Below are 12,523 nucleotides of genomic sequence, written 5' to 3'. Positions count from 1 at the left end.
CAATCCCAGAGCCGGGAAAATCTCCCCAAGCTTTGGTGAGCCTGCTAGCCTGACGCGTGCAGAAGAAAATGGAGTAGAGACTGTGTTCAACAAGGCGGGAGATGAGCAGCAAGGTGACTTCCACATGTGAGCCCACGTTCACACACATGAACTCGAGAGCGTGTACACACGCATGCACACACACATATTCACAAGAAGACAGAAAAAATTAAAATCCTGAAGGATCTTCCCTGGGCTATGTGATGGGCGCGCGCGCGCACAAGCACGCACGCACGCACTTACGTAAGTGAGCGCCATTAAATTCTCTCTCCTACTCTACAAAATGATAGTCATTTCCCAGACAAGAAAGCAAAACCTGGAAGGTCTTCACTAGTGCCTGGCAGAGGAGGAATCTGAATTTGGGTCTGCATAAGTCTTGCTGATTGACAAGCTCCGTGAGGAGAGAAATCTAACATATCTGCCACGCCCATCTGCCCCAAGCATCTCAGAAGTTTGGCTCCTGCACTATATAAACGTCCTCACAATCTCCTAGGTTTGAAGCAAGACAACGAGGCATGGCAGAAATAGAAGGCCACCTTGAGTCAAAATAGGACTTCGTGGTAATAATACACGGGTATACCCGGATGGCGGTGGCACAAGCCTTTAATCCCAGCACTCGGGAGGCAGAGGCAGGCAGGTCTCTGTGAGTTTGAGGCCAGTCTGGTCTACAGAGTGTGTTCCAGAGCTTAGGCAGAGAAACCCTGTCTCAAAAAATAATATAAAGCAAATTAAATACATGAATGCAGAGATATTCTAGAAACCAGTAATAAACAGGACTCGTGGGCTTAAAAAGGCCACTAGGCATTACAGTGACATATGGTCTGTGCATGTGAATTTTAGTCCTCTCTCCTAACATCTTGCTCGTGGCTAGGAAAGCATTCTTGGTTTTATTTTGAGTCTAAGGCTATATGGCCTCATACCTATGCCCCTCTTAGCTAAATAGGTCTCAATCAATCTTTTTACGTTTCCTGATACTGTGACAGAATAATCAATCTGTGGAGTTTTATGAAAAGAGACACATTTAGCTTTGGCCTAGAGGCTTGAGGTCCAAGATGGGGTGGCTCTATGTGAGCTGTCACTGTCAAAAACCTCACTCAAAACATGATAGAAAAGAATGGTCTGTGGGTCTTCTTGACTCCGAAAGGCAAGGCAGGAAGACAGTACTGCTTTGTGACAACTGACTTGTCAGTTCCTGAGCCTGCAGGTCTAGCCCATGAGAAAGCTAGTAAAGGCTATTTATGAGCTGACTACCTCTTTAAAAAAAAAAAAAAAAAAATGGTAGCATTTCTCAGCCTGTTACACTGGGGATAAATTACCATAGAGCTTTGGAGAGGCCAAACCTCAGCATTCTGTCGGTATCTAGGTGGTAGCTTCCGTTGGACTGTAGAAATAGAAAGAGCAACTGAAAATGTCTTTCTTCAGCCCAGCATGGTGACATGGTCCTGCAACCCCAGGATAGAGATGGATCTGCTCAAGGTTACCCTGGACCACATAGCAAGTTTGAGACCAGCCTCTGCTGTACGGGGTGTGTGTGAGTGAGTGAGTGAGTGAGTGAGTGAGTGAGTGAGTGAGTGAGTGTGTGAGAGAGAGAGAGAGAGAGAGAGAGAGAGAGACTCGGGTAGGGTTCATTTTCTTCTATTTTCATATTATTTATTTGTAAGGGTACACATGTGTGGCAGTCGGCAAATAACTTCTGGAAGTCAGTTCTCTCCTCCTTCCTTGGGGTCACAAGAGCTTGAACTTAGGTCATCAGACTTGGTAGCAGGTGACTTGTGGCAGGTGACTTTATCTGATGAGCTATTCTGCCAGCTCAAGCAGGATTACCTCCGCCCTTCCCTCTCCCCTCCCCTCTCCCTCCCCACCCTCCTCAGCATCCAGAGGTGGAGGAGGAGTGGAAACGTGGAGGGGAGGCATTAAGACAGAGTCTCTCTATGTAGTCCCAGCTGTCCTGGAGATCATTACATGGACTATGCTGTCCTCAAACTCACAGAGCTCCCTCTGCCTCTACCTCCCAAATGCCGAGATTAAAGGCATGTAGCACCGTGCCAAGATAGGATTTCCTTTCTAGATTCTGGATCTTCAGAATAATAATTATGGCATTTTCACATCATTTTCTGAGAAAAAAAAAATCAGGATTATATCATGAAAGTTGCTAAGCAACTTGCCCAATGTGAAATGTTAGTTCTCTCTCTAAACTTTCGCTATACAGAGCATCAAGTAAGACTTCATGTAACAGGGTGGGGGAAGAGGGAGGAGGAGAGATGGTTCCTCAGTTAAGAGCACTCTGTTCTTACAGAAGACCTGGTACTCACATGGTGACTCAAAACCATCTGCAGCTTGAGTTCCAGGGGAACCCAACACACACGCATGTGATGCACATAAATTTACGTGTGATGCACATAAATACATGCAGGCAAACCACTCATAGCCGCCAACTAAATCAGAAGGAGCTCACTGGGTTTTATGGTGGCTTTCAGAGTCGGGTAGTTTTTTACCTGAGGAGGAATTTTGACAGTCCTGTATTGTTGGCGCTTGTCTGTCTTTGTCTGGCCGGGAAAATCAGTGATTATGAAAAGTATCTTTTAAAAAGCAGAATAGTATTTGGCCTGACAAAGGAGGCAACATGAAAGCAGAAAAGATGTCAAGGGAGGGGGGAGGGTTGGGGGGGTGAATGGAAGTGAAGACGATCAAAGTATGGACGTGTGTTTTGAAATTGTCACGGTGAAATCCGCCGCTTTAAGTAATTAACATGCACTAATAAAAACCTATTAAGAACTAATAAAACTTGAAAAGAACAAACGTGTTGGGTCAGATGCAGTTATGCAGACATACCTTTAATCCCAGAACTGGGGAGGGAGAGACTGAGGAATCTCTGTGAGTTCAAGAGCAGCTGGGTCTTTATAGCAAACTCCAGGCCAATAAAGGATTACGAAGGGAGATTCTGTCTCAAAAAGAAAACATAACAAACCAGATAAAATAGAAAGAACACCTTAGGTTTGAAGAGATGGCTCAGGAATTAAGAGTACTCACTACTGTAGCAGAGGGCCCGAGTTTGGTTCCCAGCACCCTCGTGGCTGCTCACACCCACCTATAACTCCACTTTTGGGGAATCTAACCTCTTCCGGCTCCTTCGTGCACACAGTGCACATAAGTTCATTTGAGCAAAACACACATAACATCAATCAAATAGTAAATAAAAGAAATGAAACCTGCTGCATATGGTTATTGTGAGGGTTAAAGTCAGCGCAGCTATAGAAGACCCTTAGTCACTTGGTGGTGGTGATACATGCCTTTAATCCCACCACGGGGGGGGGGGGGGTGTGGATCACAGAGTGAATTCCAGAACAGCTAGAGCTACACACAGAAAAACCCTGTCTAAAAAAAAAACTAAGCAAAACAAGAGAGACACTTAGTCTTATGCTTAACGCAAGCATAAATATTATATATTATCTACAATATATAGTAAGTGCTCAGTAAACTCCACTCAAGTTGGTCTTTGGTACTGATTCAGTCAGAGGTAACTGGGGAGGCCTCAGATCATAAGAAGGACTTCTGTGTAAGAGGAAGAAGGCTAGTTGGCAGGCTGCTATGCCTTGTGCAACAGCATCTTTGGGTAATTCTGGAAGCAGAAATTCCCTGCAGGGTTTAGAGACTTCTTTGGTTCCAGATCGGAATCGCTCCAAGCCTGTTGGAAATTCATCCGTCCTTCGTTTTGGAGCGCCAGCAGGCATGAAGGTAAAGAGCTGAAAAGCAGACAAGATTAGGGAGCCGGAAGTTCACACCAGGGAAGGACGAGCGTTGTAGACGAACGGTCTAGTTTGAGTTGTCGCTGGTCAGTTTAGCTGGTTAAATGTTAATCTGAAGCAGGGTCACACCTATACCTAACGTCTGCGGTGGGGAGCATCACTGCCACGGGTGGTGAGAGCCATCTTGAGGAAGCTGGCAGTGGCTGCTGACGTTAAAGCGATCACTCTGACTTCACTGGCTCAACCCACTACCACCCTGTCTTCCCCCTGCCTGCCTCAGGATCTCCCTCCTGCCTAAGCTGCTGTCTTTACCAAAACCAGAGTCAACTTTCTCAAATGCCCTTTGACATATTTGCTGGGGCTGCTATTCCTTGGACAAAGTCCAAAGGCTTTTTATATGGCCTATGAGCGACTTTACGGTCCACGTAAAACCCTGAAGTGGCTTTGAATTGCTCTTACACCGGAATCCAAGCTTTCCTTGCTCTCCTTCTAGGCCCTGCATGAACCAGAGCCTACCAGCATTCCTGACTCTTGCTCACTCTACTTGAGCATAAAGGCTGGCTTCTCATTTCTCCCGGCATTCCTCAGGACCTTAGCACTCGTTCACATCCTGAAAGATTCTGCCGTACCATTTTCACAGTTCTCTCAAATATCTCAAGTCAGCTCCTCTCCCTATCCTCCTCTTCCCTCCCTCTCCCCCTCTCTCTCCCGCCTCCCCTTCTCCTGCCCCCCTCTCCTTTACGAATGTTCTTAACAATATTTAGCATGAGGTACCATCCTTCGCTTTAGCCGCAGGTCCCTTTAAAGCACAAATCTGCCAGTCCCTAAGCCCACACAATAGTACCTGACATTTGATGTAGACCAATTACTCATAAATAAGTACATAGTTACACTTTTTTAGAAAAGGTTAAAGAAGTAGCTCACCGGGTAATCTGCATACTGCTCTCGTAGAGGACCTGAGTTTGGTTCCCAGCACCCATGTCCGGTGGCTCAGAAACACCTGTAACTCCAGTTCCGTGAAGTCATAAAGTCTGGCACTCTTCTGGCCTTTGCAGGCACCCGAAGTGCATGATTGCACATATACACGCGCGCACACACGTGCACACACACACACACACACCAGACAGACAGACAGGGAGAATGGGACTTTTCCTTTTCTAGATTTGGATGGCAAGGCCCAGGGACGTGTTTAAGTGAGATAGCTCAAAGCCCATATTCCCGGTTCTAACTGAGGGAGGCACATCCATGAGCCACGTGCTACTGGCCCGAGCCTGGGGCTGTAACAGCCTGGGTGAAATATGAATCCATACCAAACTGCATTCATCAGGACTCTCGGCACGAGCAGTTTCAGCTGATTTGGAGACAGTCGGCTGAGAGATGTAACTGGTAGCCTCGCTGACTGGCCCCAGCTGTTCGAGATCTAGCAAGATCTGGCATGTTCCTGTAAGGCCCACACTGGGCAGTGTGTGTTACTCTAGCTTGACTGTCACCCTGTTCAGCTGACATTTTCCCGAGGCACCACAACTTCACCTCTGGTCCCTTCCCGGCTGGCAGGCACAGGTTTCTTTCTGCCTAGGAAGTAGCAGATGGTTGGTGTCGTAAAGGAAAAGAATTTTGAAAAGATTTTTTTCTTTTATTTTTAATATCCTGCTCCTCCCCCCCCCCCCCACACACACCACAGGGCTCTCTGCTCCAGAAAGCTATTCTTGCTGACTGGCTGTTTGTTGGAGCCTGCTATTGATTTCCAAAGCAGACTTGTACAAACTATTCTTATAATACACTCTCCCAGACTCGAGGCACATACAATGTCCTTGTATGCTCTCCATTCTTCCTTAGACTGGGGCATGTCTCCCTGCCAGCACCACGTTCCATCACTGTCCTCCAGCTGTTTCACATCTGGCTTTGCCCAGCAACACCACCACAGGTCCAGAAATGAATTCACTCACACACACACACACACACACACACACACACACACACACACACACAAACCTTACACATGCAAGAAAGTGTGCACACAAGCAGAAAATGTTCAGATCTATGGAGCTGGTAGTGTTGGGAAAGCTTGACTAAGTTCTCCATTAATTCTTGAGCCTGAGTTATCTTTGTGGCAGGAACTGTAGTGAGAACCAGGGCTAGAACTATGAAGGATAAAGCACCGAGTCCTCACCATCCGCAGCTTTCTAATCTGAGGAAGACAGTCAGACTGAGGCAGGCTAGAAAGACAGTGACATTTCTGAAGGCATGGGAAGGGAAAGGCCCGTCTGCCATCTCACTGAAGCCTCCCCTGAGAAGCAAGGATTTGCTGTAAATGTTATAGCAACAAGATAATATTTCTTTCACATATAGATTTTTGTGTTAAAATAACAGTGAAGACGAAGCTGTATATCTGCTATATATGTGCAGGGGGCCTAGGTCCAGCCCAGGCTAGCTCATTGGTTGGTGGTTCAGTCTCTGGGAGTCCCTCAAGGGTCCAGGTTAACTGACTCTGATGGTTTTCCTGTGGATTCTCCGCCCTCTTCGGTCCCTCAATCCTTCCCCCCAGCTTTTCCATGAGACTCCCTGAGCTCTATCTAATATTTGGCTGTGGGTCTCCGTGTCTGTTTCTATTGGCTGCTGGGTGGAGCCTCTCCTCGGACAGTCATGCTAGGCTCCTGTCATGTAGTTGCCCCAACAACGAGTGGGGGCTGTCCCTGACTCTGTTGCCTGTCTGTGGGTCCCATTCCTCTAACTGGGCTGCCTTGTCTGGTCTCAGTGGGAGAGGATGCACCTAATCCTGCAGAAACTTGACGTGCCAGGGTGGGGTGATACCTGGGTGGGGCCTCCCCCTTCTCAGAAGAAAAGGGGAGGGGAGGATAGAGGGGGAGCTGTGGGAGAGAGGAGTAGGAGGAGAGAGAAGTTTTTATCTTCAATAACAAAAACTATCTATCTATCTATGTGTGTAAATATATATTTATCTATATTTATATTTTTATTATATATTTATATTACATTATATTTTTATTTTATATATTAATATATTATATATTATGTATTATATATATTATGTATTATGTATTATATTACATATTATATACTATATACTATATACTATATACTATATACTATATATATATACTATATACTATATATATATTATATAGTATATAGTATATATACATAATTCCAACTTGGCTTCATATTGGATTATTCTGAAATTGTTTTCTGCACTGAAGTTAAGAATTTGGTTTTACTGGAGTCAGGATACCTAAATTTTGAGGGAACTCATTAGGCTTCGTGAGGCCTGTGTCCCTGTCACTGTGGACTGAAAATACTGCAGACAGTGACTGCTTCAGAGCTCTTGAAGCCCTGTGACACCAAGTCGGCCCCGTATTCTGAGCCGCTTTTATGTGGTAGTGGGAGACAGATCTAAGCTGGAGGATGGAAAACCAGGAGGAAAGCTGCGTCTCTCGCCATTAAACCCAGAACTAGAGGTGAAGGCAGGGGGATGTCTGTGACTTCAAGGTCAGCCTGGACTACAGAGAGAGCTCCTGGACAGTCAGGACTACAAAGGGATTGTTAAAACTGAGAATCTCAAGAAAAGACCAAATCCATGATTTCCCAGTGAAAGCAAGCAGAATCCTTAACACTCGTTTCTTTGTTTCTTTCTTTGTTTAGGCCTCCCATTAACTTGCAAGATCGATTATTATTCCGCTTTTGTTTCACAAGACCCTGTCTCAATCCCCACCCCAACCCCAAAATAGGAATCTCAGCATGAATGCCTTGCCTGTGTTAGTTACCACAAAGGCCTCCTTTCATTCTCTGGGTCAAGGTTAAGTATTTACACACAAGGAGTCGTTCCACCTACAGACATGCCCATTGGCTGTTTTATACCCATTTTATAGATGAGGAAACTGAGGTTCAGAAAGACAAAATTTCACAGTGCATAAGAGATTACCTGTTGAGGCCTGGTTCTTAAGCCACCTCCCTCTAACTCAGAGGAAGCCTTGAGACTCTTGAGGAAAAAGCAGCCTGGGCTCAGGAAGAGAGTCAACTGTAATTAGAGCTGCTTGTGATCAAACATGATGTTAGCAGGTACTGACTGGCTCCCAGGCCGGGACTCCCTTCAAATAGCAACCTCCTAAAGTGATTCAGTCTGATGAGAGGTGTTAGTCTGCTTTTGCTGTCCCTAATCACTGGGTTCCGGACATTTTTACAAGGATGAGAGTTGCATTCGAGAGACTTGGGCCCAACCGGTCCCATTTAACGACTTGTGAATGTTGACTCTCGGCCAGGTCCTTATTCAAGGTGTAGAGAAGGCAAGCCAAGTAAACTACAATCATAACCTAGTAGTGAAGGCCGACAGACAAGCAAACGGGTCCCACCAGGCAACGAGAAGTGTAAGATTCATGTTCGGGGGCAAAGGTAACACGTTAGACTGCAAGGTTGAGAGGAGGAGGAGTGGTTCTGGGCTAGGTTATTAAGTAGAAGCAAGGGTCCAGAAGACATGGGAAAAGAGAGCCTTCTGCAGAGGGGGTTAGGGCATTAGACAGCAGCATGCGTTCATGTTTTGGAAGTGATTCTTGCCTCAGTGGGCCATTTGATATAGGATAAGCAGCGGCAAAGCCAAACAGCTCTGTCTATCCACCGATGTCATTGGTGACTGGCTTTAGAGCCTAGCTAAGAGGCTTGGCTTTTCTACATTGAAAACAATGTAGCAGGGAGAGATCAGGGCCTCAGTCCTGGAAAGAATAATTTCCCTTGCTCTTGGGAAAGTTCTGCAGAGTTAGGGAGTGTGACTCAGACAGGCAGCAAAGACCTTGAGGACCATGACCGTGAGAGATATGTGGGCTGGATCTATGGTAAAAGCATGAGGCTGGAGAGGAGGGGAGAGGTCCAGAGAACAGCTGGAGGACTTGGTGCATGGTCGGGAGTGTGCTGTGAGGAGTGGGAGGAGTCTGGATTGACCCCTGACCTTCTGTGGGCGTGGTGGCTGGAAGCACAAGAGAAAAAGGGCTTTGGCTGAACTGAGTAGGTTGGAGGGAGTTGTGACTGGACACTGAAGAACCAGGAGGTAGGAAAGAGCAAGCAGGGGAGAACTGGAGAGAGATTCTTCCTTGTCACGTAAGGAAGTATCTAGAAGGACTCATACCTGGGTGTGTCATCAGACTGGGGGCCTGTGAGATGTCTGAGCAAACTGATTTCCACAACAAAACACAGAGGGCATATCCAATTGGAGGAAAGCAGAGGCTCTGGGCTTCAGCAAGGCCAACGGGGGGGGGGGGGGGGCGTGGATTTCACACTTCATCTCCACCCCCACCATCTAGCCCAAAGTTCAAACCCCAAGCCTAAGCTGACCCTTCGTGTCCTCCTTGCTACTCATCCCATCTTCCTCAGATGCCTCTCTTCGGTGGAACGTAAACTGGGGAGGGTGGTCCTTCACCCTGCTCATGCCCTATCCCTACCCACTAGAACAGTGCCTGAGGCACCTTGGGAACTCAGTAGCATTCACTTAGTGAAGTACTTGATCGGAGCACTTCCTTACCGTCTCCGGGGCTGCCACCAATTCAGGACCCTACAAGGCTGGCTGTGCTTCAAGGGTCCCAGCTGCCAGACAGGAGCGTGCAGGGGCAGCCTGACAGGAATAATCTCTCCTTTACCAGACACGGCCCTTCTCCAATCCCACAGTCCTCACAAAGCAGGAACGTCATCCCTGCTTCAAACCTTTCAGTGGCCTTCGAGAGGCCCTGCGTGCTCTGACCTCACCTGCCAACATCACGGGTCCCAATTAAAACACCACTTCAAAAAAAATAAATAAAGTGTTTCCTGCCCTTTCAATTGAAAATAAAGCCCGCCCACTCCCCTTCCCACAGTTTCAGACTCTCTTTTGCACACACAGGACTCCATTCACGACATTTATTAGTCCACCGTTGTCTGTCTGTTTGGGAACTTGCGTACTGTGTGTGTGTGTGTGTGTGTGTGTGTGTTTTGTTTTTTGTTTTTAACTTTTCCTAGCGTGGCATATGGTTAAAGTTTGATTCACATTCGCCACTGGAAACGTTTGTGCTAACACGACGGTGGTGATAATGAGGGGGTGGAGAAATAGTCTGGCGGTTAGGAGTGCTGGCTGCTCCTGCAGAGGACTCAGGTTGGATTTCCAGCACCCACCCACATGGCGGCTCAGAAACATCTGCAGCTCCAGTTCCAGGGGATCCGACTTTCTTTCTCTGGCCTTCGTGGGCACCAGGCTCTGGACTGGTGCAGAGACATACGTACAGACAAAACACCCATCATAAATTATATATACACAAATAAATTAACAAAAAAGAATGACACTTGCTGGCGCTGGTATTACACATGCTAAGGACACTACGATGTTGATTTGAGTCTATGCCTCCAGAGGTGGACTGCAGTATGTTGTTTACCATGTCTGTTTGATATAGGCCATCTTGAGGTGTGTGTGTATACTGTGTATATGTGTGTGTTATGTATTTATGTGTTGTGTATATGTGTTGTGATTTGTGTGTGTATGTGTGTGCTATGTGTAGGCTCTATATATGGTGTGTGTGTGCTGTGTATATGTATGCTGTGTGTATGTGTGTGCTATGTATATATATGTTGTATATGTGTATTGTGTGTTTATGTGTGTGTTCTATATATGGTGTGTGTATGTGTGTGTTTTGTGTTTGTGTTCTGTATATGGTGTATACATGTATGTGTGCTGTATATTGTGTTGTGTGTATGTGTTGTGTATATGTATGTTGTGTATGTGTGGTTTGTATTTGTATGTATGTTCTGTATATGGGGTGTGTGTGTGTGTGTGTGCATGTACAATTTCATAGTCATCAATAAATTCAATCCTCTTCCTGTCTCTGTGGATACCACTCAACAGAAGCAAAATGAGGAAGTGTCAAATGTCCTCTCTCCCTTTTCAAGATGGGCTAGATTTATGTTTCCTAGACAAGAGATACTGAGCAGGGAAACAATCTTTTGGTCCATTTAGGTGCCCCCCTCCATCTCCCACACTCAATCTGCTGGGAATAGTTTCAAGGCCATGCTAGAAAAGAAAACAATTAATCAGGCACCACTCTGAGGAGGGATTCGGGCAAGGTGCCAACAAGGGCTAAAGAAGGTCAGAGAAACCAAAGCCAGGATGCCATGTAAGTTTCAACTGCACTAGTGAAATTTTCTTTTGCTTTTGAGATTATAATCCAATCACACCATTTTCTCCTTCTTTTTCCTCCCTCTAAATTCTCCTATATACACCCCTCCTTTCCCTTTTTTAAATTCATGGCCTCCTTTTTCATGAACTGCTGTTGTGTGTGTGTGTGTGTGTGTGTGTGTGTGTGTATTCCTAGTAAAGCCTGATCAGTCTGTGTAAGTTACTATGACTAAAGAAGCCTGGAGGTCTGGCATTCTGAAAAGCGCCACAGGTATATATGTTAGATACCTGTGTCTTTGGCCCAGGTAAGAGAAATGACTCCTTTTGGTAGACAGAACCTGTCTCACAAGTTCCTGAGGAATGCTGGCTTTTATCTAACTGCCAGAAATCCCCCTTTAGTCCACGTTGAGCTGCTTCTGGATAGTTCCACTTTTGAAGTTTTTGAAAATTGGAATTTCTTTGGGTCCTGACAATTCTCAAGTGGCGGGAACAAGATCTAAATTCCCACTTAGAGATTCTTTTCATGCGTGTACGCGTGCTTGTGTGGTGCATGGTAGCCACAGATGTCACTGGTCCTCTCGTCTCTCTCAGTGAGACAAGATCTGTCCTTGAACCTGAAGTTAGGCCGGGGGCTAGTATCAGAAATCCTCCTCCAGTCCATCCCTCTTTCACTCCCAGAAGCTATTACCTTCAAAGGGTTGCTAAGAAACACAAAGGAAATCGCAGGGTGTTTGTAAATGTTGCTGGTTTGTTTGTTTCTGTTTTGTTGGAAATGGGGTTTCACAGTGTAACCTAGGACGGTCAGACTCACATAGATCTACCAGCCTCTGCCTTTAGAGTTCTGGGATTAAAGGCGTGGACCACCATGCCCAGTCCCCTAAGGGGTTTCTGAGGCTGTGGAGAAGTTTTACTCTAGAAAATAACTTCCGAGTTCTTCTGGTCAGGGTAAGATAGACTTTTATCTATTCTGAGACGTATGAACAAACTCAGAAGATATATCCCAGATAGAAAAGAATGGGAATAAAATCCAACTGGCAATCTTTTCCTTGAAGTGTGCCCTTCCTTCGTGTTAACTTAAGGAACTGTGGTGGCTTAATTTTATCTCCTGGGTTATTACAGAGCCTGAGTAGACATTTACAAGCTTTTGGATCCCAAACTTTATATTTCTTTTCTTTCCTCCCAAGACATAAATAACAAACTTTGGTGGTTTTCCCCAGGGGACATGAGTCATGGTGCTTCTTTTTTAAGAACTCATATGTATTTACTTATTTATTTTGCATGTGAATTTGTGTATGGGGTGTGTGTTCGAGCACAGGTGGGGGGGTGAGTGCTTGTCTCACAGTGGGACTCTCCTTTGACCACGTGTGACCCAGGAATAAACTCAGTTCATCAGGCCTGACCTTTCTGCTACTTAGTCATCAAACTGGTCCTCCTGAAGTTTCTTTCTTTTTCTTTTTTAAGATTTATTTATTTATTATATATAAGTACACTGTAGCTGTCTTCAGACATACCAGAAGAGGGTATTTGATCCCATTACAGATGGTTGTAAGCCACCATGTGGTTGCTGGGAATTGAACTCAGGACCTCTAGAAGAGCA

This window comes from Micromys minutus (genome assembly GCF_963924665.1).
Source record: "Micromys minutus genome assembly, chromosome: 31".
In the NCBI taxonomy this organism is placed as follows: domain Eukaryota; kingdom Metazoa; phylum Chordata; class Mammalia; order Rodentia; family Muridae; genus Micromys; species Micromys minutus.
The sequence above is the reverse complement of the archived record's forward strand: the minus strand, read 5'-3'. Positions refer to the sequence as shown.